This window comes from Lithobates pipiens, unplaced genomic scaffold (genome assembly GCF_037356315.1).
Source record: "Lithobates pipiens isolate NorthernLeopardFrog02 unplaced genomic scaffold, aLitPip1_a1.2 Scaffold_18, whole genome shotgun sequence".
Lineage (NCBI taxonomy): Eukaryota > Metazoa > Chordata > Amphibia > Anura > Ranidae > Lithobates > Lithobates pipiens.
Genome location: NW_027507758.1, coordinates 245030513 through 245038977, shown reverse-complemented (window position 1 = coordinate 245038977; position 8465 = coordinate 245030513).

The following is an 8465-nucleotide window of genomic DNA, read 5'->3' as shown; positions in this document are numbered from 1 at the left end:
TAATAAGGGGGCCACCATATCCCGGCCCCCACCCTATGTGAATGAGTATGGGGTACATCGGACCCCTACCCATTCACCTGGGGAAAAAAATGCCAATAAAAAAACACACTACACAGGTTTTTAATTCATTTATTAGGCAGCTCTGGGGGTCTTCTTCCAACTTTGGGGGTCTTTTGCCGACTCCTTTGCACTCTCCGGTTCTTCTCCATGCTCTCCGGTTCTTCTCCGCACTCTCTGGCCTCTTCTCCCACTCTCCGGCCTCTTCTCCCGCTCTCCGGCGTCTTCTCCCAATCTCCCGCTCTTCTGCCTGCTCCCCCGCTATCTTCTTCCAGCTCTTTTGCTAGCGGTGGCCTGGTCTTCTCCGTCCTTCTTCTCTCTTCTCTTCCTCCGATGTTGACAAGACACTCTCTCCCGCTGTAATGACATGTGAGCAGTGTGCGACCACTTATATAGGCATGAGGCGTGGTGACCGGGTGATGTCACACGGTGACCCCTCCCCTTATGACATCACAGTCCCAGCATGCCCTGGGACTTGAAGTCATAAGGGGTGGGGTCTTCGTGTGACATCACGAACAGGAGATCGGGAGAAGACACTGGAGAGCCGAAGAAGAGGCCAGAGAGCACTGAGAAGAAACGGAGAGCGCGAAGAAGAACTGGAGAGTGCGAAGGAATCGGAAGAAGACCCCTGAAGTCAGAAGAAGACCCCCGGTGCGTGGTCACGGGTGATGTCACATGGTGACCACGCCCCTTATGACATCACAGTCCCAGCATGCCCCAGACTTAATGTCATAAGGGTCGTGGTCATCGTGTGACATCACGAACCGAAGAGCGGAAGAAGACGGTGGAGAGCGGGAGAAGACGCGGAGGGTGGGAGAAGAGGCCGGAGAGCACGGAGAAGAACTGGAAAGAGCGAAGAAGAACTGGAGAGCGCAAAGGCGTCAGAAGAAGACCCCTAAAGTCGGAAGAACACCCCTGGAGCTGCCTAATGAATTAGCGCCAGCAGCGAGCTGGGTGTCAGGAACCAATTCAGCAAGCACCATATCATCAGGCAGGATGACAGGCACCGGCTCAACAGGATGGATAACAGGCACTGGCCCAACCTACTGGGTGACAGGCACCAGCTCAAAATCTGGTGGATGGGCACCGGCCCAGCAGGTCAGGATCACCAGCTCAGCAGGCTGGGTGATGGGCAATGACTCAACAGGCTGGGTGATGGGCAATGACTCAACAGGCTGGGCAATGGGCACCGACTCCACAGTCTAGGTGACAGGCACTGGCCCAGCAGGCTGGGAAATGAGCACTGGATCAGCAGGCTAGAAAACAGGAGCCAGAACTTCAGGAGACAGCGGACCACGGCTCTTCCCGGAACCCACATCCATAGGAGACCTTTGGGAGCCTTAATTTGGGGCTGTAATCCACAGTGCTAGGGGGGCTATTTTCACCCCCAATATCCTTTGGGGACAGTGGATGTAGACTCTGCATCATCTATTTTGAATTACTTATGGAAGAATGAGCTGTTATCCATTATCTTAATTAAAGATTTGTTATTGTTGCCAAGTTGCCAAGTTGCCTCTGCGTTTACATGCATTTCCACCTTGTATGGAGGAACGCTTCCGATATGAGTAACCACTATATTACCTGCTCTCTACCACTGATGAAAGTTTTGTAACAATAGAAACTGGAAACGTGTCGGGTTATGGGATATTCATGAGAGTATAAGTGGTCTTTATATATATAGTCTCCTGTGTATTTTTTTCTGTATATCCTATATTTTATTGGAGACCCAAGCTGTTTGTGTGTCTCTTATTATTTTATATTAATAACATTTCATGTTTTATTCGTATTGGTGGTCTGACAAAGTCCCATCAAGGGGGTCCCCTTTTTGATCTAAATACAGGGATGGGACCACCACACTACATTTGTTGACACAGTGAAAGCCTTCCTTTTTGGTTCAGGCTGGACCATGGCTGCTGGAAATTAAAGCTGGACCACGAGTGCAGGACTTTAGACTGGACCATGGCGCCAGAACTTCAGGCTGGATCGTGGGCACCAGAAATTCAGACTGGATCTTGGGCACCAGAAATTCAGGCTGGACCGTGGGCATCAGAAATTCAGGCTGGACCGTGGGCACTGGAAATTCAGTCTGGAACATGGGCACTGGAACATCAGGCGGGGCCGTGGCCACCAGAACATTAGGCTGGACCATGGGCAATTGAACATCAGGTTGGACCATGGGCAATGGAACATTAGGCTGGACCATGGGAAATGGAACATCAGGCTGGACCATGGGCAGTGGAACACCAGGCTGGACCATGGGCACTGGAATACCAGGCTGGAACATGGGCACCGGAATATCAGGCTGAACAGCAAATACTGGAGCATAAGGCTGTACAGCAGGCAGAAGGTTAGCAGGGTTAGGTTGGTCATCAGGTTCAGGGCCATCAGAGGCTAGCCTGACCCCATTGGCAATCATGGACACAGGTTGGAGCAGATAACTGGCATGGAGACAGATTGGAGAAGATTGGCTGCCGTGGAGGCAGACTGGAGCAGATCGGCTGGTGTGGAGGCAGACCTATAGCAGATCGGCTGGCGTGGAGGCAGACTGGAGCAGATTGGCTGGCAGGGAGGCAGGATGGAGCAGATTGCCTGGCGTGGAAGCAGGTTGGAGCAGATCAGCTGGCATGGATGCAGACTGGAGCAGATCGGCTGGAATGGAGGCAGACTGGAGCAGATCGGCTGGAATGGAGGCAGACTGGAGCAGATCGGCTGGGGTGGAGGCAGACTGGAGCAGATCGGCTGGGGTGGAGGCAGATCTCTAGCAGATCGGCTGGCATAGAGGCAGTCTGGAGCAGATCAGCTGGTGTGGAAGCAGACTGGAGCAGATTGGCTGGTGTTGAAGCAGGCTACAGAGAAGAGGCAGATGGATTAAAGGCAGGATATGTGCAGCAAGTGGAAACAGGGAACTGATACTTAGTTGGTAGCAGGGTATATTGGGCTGAGATTTCTAAAACTAGAGATCTAGAAATTCACAAAAACCTCATCACAATATAGTACATAAAAATGTGTCTTGAAACATCCAACCCAACGATCATTTCAGGCATCAGCCCTTCTTCAGGGATTTAGAGACATGCTAAAACACACTAATAAAAAAACACATATATTATTAATAAGTAAGTTAATATGTACATTGTCTAAACACTCCCCAGGCCAAAGGAGCCAGTGACACCCAACGAAGGTCACCATTCTGATCCATCGAAGGTTAAGAAATTTAACAATAAATATATGAAAGAGAGTATATATAAGATAGGAAGAAAAAGAAAATAAAAATAAAAAATTTAAATACATTTTGTTTTTTTTTCGTTCACCATACCTGTGAGCGGTGTGTGAACGAATTCAAAACTTGACCAATATATAGACCACCCTGTAGCAAAAAAGTTTTTGCCTCCAGGTCAGAAGCCCAAGGGAAGAAAAGGTGTCTTCAAGGTTCTCAAAAAGATCAGGTATCTAATTAAATAGAACAGCATAGTGAAAAAAAAAAAAAACACCTATCCTATTGTATAAGTCTCAACGTGTTATATAGGGACAAAATACTTGCTCTAATATCTCTAGTAGACAGGATAGACCAGGAAGGGGAAAGATCAAAGGTTCTGCTGGCTAAAAAAGTGGAGGATAGATGGCTGCACTGTCTGCAAGAGAAGGAGTATCAAAATGAGGACAAATGTTATCACTATCATTCAAATAACCCCACCAAAATATAAGCATAAAGATGGATAATATACCTGTAACATATGCAGTGGTGCCACACATCCAAACGTTGTGCTCCTAGTTTGCTAGGAAACTGCTGATCAGGGATTAAGTACCAGCCGGCTTAAATAGCCAAATAGAGCACTCACACATGTGCAAAAGGCTAGAAAACAGAGTTGCGTCATCGCTGGGTTCCTGCAGAGACACGTGGATAGCCGACGCTCAGGAGTAAACGCCGGAAGGGCTGCTGTCATGGCAACAGTATAAGCCATGAGTCACAGGATCGGCCAACGCTCAGAGGAGAGCGTTGGGGAGCCATTGTCGAGGCAACAATACACGCAAAGCCTCACATAGTAAATAGAGAAGGGGTTTGCAGATACACCAGCACTCTGAACAATACCCAAAAGATAATGGCAATTATAGCACATTGTGCATATAAATAACCAAACCAGATCAATATCCAATCATAAGGACAGGTTTTAAGTCATAAGGAGTGGCAGCAGACACAAGAGGAGGACCCACTGCACAGATGGAGGAGCACAGCGACGCAGCCCCCTTGAAAAAAAGGGAAGGGGCAAGCGTTCACTAGCAAATGGTGCACTAACGCAATACATGGCACTGCCATGAACAGACTGCATACGCCCAAAACAAAACTGTATGGGCGCACGCCCCCCGGGTGTGCCGGGTGGGGATCAGTGGACACCCAGATCCAGAAATGAGCCCAGTCGCAAAAGTGAGCCTCAAAATCATGTGGGGGAACGGACACAAAAAAAAACACACCACGAGGAGAGGAAAGGAAGAAACAAGGAACCTAAAGGTGATGGATGGACCTCATTCCTCTCATCCAACTGAAGTAAATCCCTCCAGGAATGGACGGAAGCTAATTATGTCATTGAGGCCAGGGGGTGTTTAAATTTGCTATCCATCTAGTCTCACGCTGGAGTAGTATTCTATTCCAATCACCACCCTGGCTATTGGGGTGTAAAATGAGAAAGAAAATCTTTGGAATTAGACTGGCATGTACATCCCTCACGTGGTGACCCAAGGGTAAATCTAGGGAAGATTTTTTCATGCTACTAATGTGTCACAGCGCTCTCTTATGGAAAGGTTGTTTTGTTTTTCCTATATAAAAAGCACCGCATTGGCACATCAACATATATACCACCCCTATAGTCTTGCAGTTCGTAAAACGAACTGGTTTGAAAATTTTACCATTTTGTAGATGTACACTTTCTCAAGTATGCATGTACTGGCACAGTGTACATCCACCACATCGGAAAGTGCCAGGGCGTTTGCAGGAGTCCATACGGAATTCCCCTGTAAACTCGCTCTGAGTTAAGGAGTCTCGAATTGACTTGGTTCTTCGATATGTGATCAAAGGTCTTTTAGACACAAAAGGGTTCAAAGCCGGATCCACTTGTAAAAGGTGCCAATATTCTGAAATGATTTTATTCACTTGATGGTTTTGTTTTGTAAACCTAGTAATGATCCTCAAGCTATTAGATTGTGGATCAGTGTCTCCCCCTCTAGATTGCTGTTTTTTAAGAAGGCCCTGTCTTGATCTAAGTTGAGCTTTTTTATAGGCCTTCTTCAGAGAGCTGCCTGAGTAGCCCCTTGACAGTAATCTATCCCTCAGTTCCTCAGCTTCTTTCTTAAAAGTTGTGTCATGCTTACAATTTCACCATAGCCGTAAATACTGGCTAAATGGAAGAGTTACATCCAGGAAGTTGATGGAGGAGTGATCAAAAGTCATGGTAAGCTTCAAATTATAAGTATTGTTATTCATCACTTCCAGACACTTAAACAAGTCATCTGGAGAGCCGGCCCACATGATTACGATTTCATTAATGTAACGATTCTAGCTCAAGATGGATCGCGTAAGGGGCTTCAAGTCAACATTGGACAAAAAGGCCTGTTCCCACTTCCCCAGGTACAAATTGGCATAGGACGGGGCACAACAAGTCCCTATTGCTACCCTGTTTCCCCTAAAATAAGACCTAGTGGGATTGTCGGTGATAGCTGCAATAAAAGCCCTACCCCCCAAATAAGTCCTAGTTAAAGTCCTTGTTGGTCTTCTTTTCAGGGTAGGGCTTATTTTTGAGGAAACAGAGTAGGGCTTATTTGGGTGGTAGGGCTTATATTGCAGCCAATCACGCTAACAATCACGCTAGGTCTTATTTTAGGGGAAACAGGGTACGCCTTGTACCTGGAGGTATTGGGAACCATCAAATGAAAATACATTTCATCTAAGTATGTATTCGAGTGCCGCCAGGAGGAATCCCTCAAAGGGGCGAATACATTTTGAAAAAAAACGTGACTTACTGCACTAATGCCCTGCTGGTGGGGGATGGAGCTGTATAAAGCTTCCACATCTACAGCCCCCAACAGGGCATCAGGAGGCACCTTCATCTTCCCTGGCAACTGAAGAAGATGTATGGTGTCCTTGACAAAAGACAGTAATTTGTGGACAAATGGCCAAATCTCTTCATCGATGAGTTTATTTATATTCTCTGTAAGTGACCCACACCGGGATACAATATGGCGTCCGGGTGGGGGAACTTGATTCTTATGCACCTTCGGAAGACTGTAGAAGGTAGGTATTTTTGGGTGCGCTGTCCTAATGAATCTCCAAGTCTTTTGAGTGATAATTTTATTTTCAATTGCAGTGTCCGTCAGTGAATAAAACTCTTTTTCAAATTTGTGAATCAGGGACCTAGGAATCAATCTATACCAAGTGCAATTGTTTTTTTTCTTTCTTTCTCCTGTCTATTCATGCCGCTTTTTCATCACCCATTTTGCTGTTGATGTATGTTTAGACAATGAACATATTAACTTACTTATTAATAATATATGTGTTTTTTTTATTATTGTGCTTGTGCATGTCTATAAAAACCCCTGAAGAAGGGCTGATGCCTGAAACGATCATTGGGTTGGATGTTTCAAGCCACATTTTTATGTACTATATTGTGATGAGGTTTTTGTGAATTTCTATGTTTTATATGGAATTAATTTTTGTACTCAATAAATGGAAAAATATTCTTTGTATTTATATTTTGTTATGGAGTGCTGCCAATCACCTTAAAAGTCCCGTTTTCTAGGGTGTTTTTTTTTCTCTATAACACTCAAAGTTGATCCCTAGCCCACTTTTTCAATATCTGACGGCAACAATTATTAACCTTTGTCACCAGTGAAAGATAGAAAGATAGACAACTACTTCCGAATGCATTTTAGCAAAAAATAGAACCAAGAGGGCTCCTGTGCAGCCTGACTTCTGGTCAGGGATGGCCTTGGTAATATATCATTAACCGGTGCGACCAGAAATATGTGGACTGCAATAGAGAAGACCAAAACGCATGCAAAGTAATAATAGTAAGATTTATTAAAAGGATAAGTCATAAACAATAAAGCAAACCAGCAAACAACCACAGTGACATAGAATAATAACTCTCTAAACCAAACGTGAATACAGGAGTAAGATATAATCATAAATGTAATCAAGCCAGGGTCATACACAAGAGATCAATCAGATAGAACATGGATCAGGACGGGACAGGGAGAGGACAACAGGAGGAAGGGATAAGTCTCCAAGACAGAACTCCAGGGATGGATGCAGGGTTCAGGAACACAGGACACAAGGTACAGGTACAGGGTTCAGGAATACAGGTCACAAGGTACAGGATTCAGGAATACAGGTCACAAGGTACAGGATTCAGGAATACAGGTCAGGGCTCAAGGAAAATACCAAGGCAAATGTGTAAGCATCTGCCGGGTATATATACACACCTCCTGCAATCAGTCTTAGGTGACGCCTGATTGCAGGAGATGATGTCGGCTGCAAACTGTCGGGAGACACCCGCTGGTGGACACTAGTACTGCGACCTAAAGATCTGACAGCCCCACCAGCAGGTGAAACAATTACTGTCAGCATGCTGCTATAGAACATCTCAAATTATGGGGCATTTTGCTTGCAAAGAGGCTGCAATTAGTGCTGTTGGGGAAATATTTTATTGTACTTGGCCATGGGAAATACATAGCACAATTTGCAATGGTGGTAGAACCCTCCGGCACATAAATACTGCATTTCTTTGGACATATAGGTGGTGGAATTGCATCAGTCAGGAGTTATGCTTCTTCATTCATTCTGCGAGGTTTGGTGGTTCTTGGTGTGTGAGTGTAGAATAGTGATGTTACCCTCTGAATTTTGGGAATTACTTTTTATTTCTGATGTTGGTACACATATCACATTTTCTTGCGGTCAAAATATGATCATTTGGAAATTCCAAACAACACACAAAATTGTGACTCGTTTAACATTTGCATCAGCAATGGTATTGTTTGTGGCGACACCTGTGGAAGTTTCAGTAAAGATATTTGTGAGATGGACAGCAACAAGTGAGAGAGACAGAGAAAAATATTTTTTTACCAAAACATAAAAACATTACACATTATTAGCATTCTTAAAAACAAAAGAAAATATGAAAAAGAAGCAACAGTGTTGCAAGGACAGTTCATTTTAGAGAAATAAACAGCTCATCTCAAAGTTAAAAGGTATTTTCTTGAGGAATTACCATTATAATCAATAGGTGAAACTTGCATTTGGCTATATAGCACACATTTTCCCATTTACAAACCCTTTCTAGCCAAGCACTAATTTTTAATTCAAATTACAGTGCCCTGTTAAAATGAATGGGAGTTAAAATGGGAGTATTTTGCATGTCTGA